At 40.4% G+C, this 3,115-nt stretch overlaps 1 long non-coding RNA gene across 1 annotated transcript; it reads left to right on the top strand.

The window, feature by feature from the left end:
- The first annotated feature begins 724 nt into the window (after window positions 1-724).
- Window positions 725-1,389, top strand: LOC134635914 (uncharacterized). The gene is made up of 3 exons (XR_010094989.1): window positions 725-799; window positions 976-1,190; window positions 1,303-1,389. It is a non-coding gene; the product is annotated as an uncharacterized LOC134635914 (long non-coding RNA).
- The last annotated feature ends 1,726 nt before the right edge of the window (window positions 1,390-3,115 follow it).

The raw sequence follows: 3,115 nt of genomic DNA, 5'->3' as shown, positions 1-3,115 counted from the left end.
GACATGAACAGAACTGATCTGGTGCTGAGGCTGTCAGAGAGCAGCTCACCATCCAAAGGTAAGTTATTTGAACTACAGACATTATTTTTTTATGCAGAGTGTTGCTATCAAATGTATTCAAGACTGATCCTCTGAGGTTCAGTGACTTTAGCTGTGTTTGGATTTTTCCTCTTATACCAGCTGCAGATTAAAATGTTAATTTCTAGTAGTTCAATGATCTTTGATGCCAGAGGATTTACCAACAATGTATCTGGTGAGTCTCTGACATTTTAGCTAGGCTAATTCTGTAATTTTTCATTATAGACTGAAAACATGAGCAAAACAGAACAAACCAAGTAATCCAAATTTGTCTCTGTTTTTGTCTAAAAAAATCATTTCATGTTTAAGCTTCCATCAAATTGTGGTATTTTCACTTATACAGCTCACTGAAGTTTAAGTGTGAACCATTAAACATGTTGGTGCAAAGATTATTAAGCAGAACGATGAGTAAACAGCTGTTACTTTATGTGAACAGCTATTATTGTATGTGTTGAAATGACTGATTAAATTCTGTTTCTCAAAAAGGAAAAGAAGCTGAAATAAGTTTGGAGCTTGAGAGATTTGGAACGATAATGGTAATCTCTTACATTTGATGCTGATTTATTTGCGAAATTTGTTTATTAATGTGATATTACAAAAAACCCACACAATATGTACATATTGACTAAAGTGACTGTCCTCTGCAGCAGGACTCCAGTGATTGGACTAAACTTGAACCTGAGGTGAACAGTACAGATGCAGACGAGGCTCCAACTTACAGGTAAATCAACTTCCTGAATGCTGCAGCACAGCAAACTGGAACTACAGGAAACAGTTCAGCTTTGGATTTATTCCCAGAGGAAATTCTTCATTTTGCATCCAATTCACACGACTACTCTCTGTGTTTCCATTCACTCTGTTGTTCCTTCATGAGTGTGTATTTAATTCCTGTTTCAGCCTTCAGTCTGCAGCAGGACACTTTGAATGCAGAGTCTCGGGCTTGCGCTGGGTCTGTAAGGGAAAGACCAGCTTTCAGTACCAGTTTAGATCTTGGGAGAGACACATGGAGAGGATGGAGAGCAGACAATACATGCCTGCAGGTCCTCTGATGGACGTCACAGTCACTGCTGGGAAGTTAAATGAAGTTCACCTGCCACACTGGATCTGCATCGGTAAGAGGACATGAAGGAAGAATTTCAGATGTTTGACATTTCTGACAGTGAGCGCACAAACTGTTATAAACTGTTCTTCTCACCATGTTTGTGTTGTTGTGTTCTCCTGCAGATGACGTCCCTGACATATTGGACATGTTTGCAGTCGTCCACATAGATGACTGTGGAGATGTTGTGGAAAAAGTGTCTGAGGTCACACCATCACACGTCAAGTTAACTGAACCGATTTTCTCTCCGAGAGCGGTCCTGATGAAAGTCGGCGTTCCTGTGAAAATCAACTGTAACGTGTTGATATATCAGACCAACACAGCTTTCCTCACACTGCATGTTTATCTGATCCCACGTGATCCTGGGCTACAGCAGGTTATTACATGTTTCACAATATAAGATGGACAATGTGCAACAAATAAATCAGCAGACGGTAATATAGGAACCCCGTAGCATCTTTACAGACACACACACACACACACACATATAAACATATATATTCTCTCACTCTGTAGACGATGGACCGGAGAGAAGTATCCTGTGGATACAAAGTCATCCGAAAGCCACATCCAGAAAAGTCCTTGAAAATGTTTCATCGTTTCATCCTAAGAGCAGATTTGGATGATGCAGAAATCTGTCCTCGGGTATGTTGAATTTATTTATGAATCTATGTAAGATCAGCAAATATATTAGTCTGTTTAAATTATATGAATGAATTAGCATCAGATTTCTCTCCCTCAGTGGAAAAATATCTTACAGGTTCTTCCTGACTTTATCTTTTCCTTCTTTAACAGGCGTTAAAGCTCAGATATGAAAGCAGAACTCCAAATTTCTTTGAAGTGTACATTAAGAATCCAGACAGAGACTTCCAGCTCAGACTCACGCCAAAAAAAGAGCTTCAGTCAGTTTGGACCCGCATTGTTAGAAAAGGTAAGATTTAAGCACGTCTACAAAACTGTATCATCACTGTACCACGTTCACTTTGAAGATTTATTTTAGCGATCATTATGTAACACAGATGGCAAATGTTCCTGTGATCTCTTTATGCTTGTAACTAAAATGTGAATGAAGAAATAATTCAGATATAAAATAAATACCTGTTCATGGCGAAGTATGTAACTGATGTATCCTCACCATGAAGTAAACTCTCCTGCTGTCTGACCATTAGCTCCAAACATGTGTTGACACTGAGCAGTGAGTTGTTGTCTTTGCACCAAACTGCACAGCTGTGCACGGCAGATTTCCTCCAACAGAGTGATGATGGTGGTGTTGTCCTCTAACTTCATGAAGATATTCTCTCCATGTCTGTGAGTGCAGTCATGGCTGTTCAACATGAAGAGGAGGGTGCTGAGTGCACGACCCTGGGGGGCTCCAGTGTGGCCCTAGAGGGGAGGAGCTGTGATTACCAGTCTGAACAGCAGCCTGTTTGACAGGAAGTCCAGTATCCAGTTACATGTGTTACTGAAGACCAGAGTGACGAGTCTGCCAGTCAGCTTCACAAACAGCCTGCTGAGAGAGAGTTTGTTATATTTCAGATGTATGAAGAGCGAGTGCAGGGCAGTGAAGACGACATCATCTGTGGCTGTATTCAGCTAAATGACAGTTATTATTAAAGCTAACGCCTGCTGGTAGATAAGCCCAGTAAATACAGTGTTTCTGTATTTTCACTGGTTATTTTATTTCACTTTCAGATGAATACCAAAGAAGTGGTAAAGTACAAGGTAAGATGTTTCACATGATTTCTTTGTAACAAGAACTGCACTTTGTGTTTGGCTGTGGTGGGTTCCCTTTGGTATGACAACATTAGTGCTGAATATTGGCATCCAATAATCAGACAGTCTCAGAGAGGGAAGACAGAAACAGACTCAGGCAGAGGCAGACATCTGTTTGACTGGTTTGAGGGTGAAGAGGGGAAAAAAGCAGAAAGATACCAAGTT

Source organism: Pelmatolapia mariae, linkage group LG10_11 (assembly GCF_036321145.2).
Source record: "Pelmatolapia mariae isolate MD_Pm_ZW linkage group LG10_11, Pm_UMD_F_2, whole genome shotgun sequence".
NCBI lineage: Eukaryota > Metazoa > Chordata > Actinopteri > Cichliformes > Cichlidae > Pelmatolapia > Pelmatolapia mariae.
This window is presented reverse-complemented; position numbering and strand designations above follow the sequence as displayed.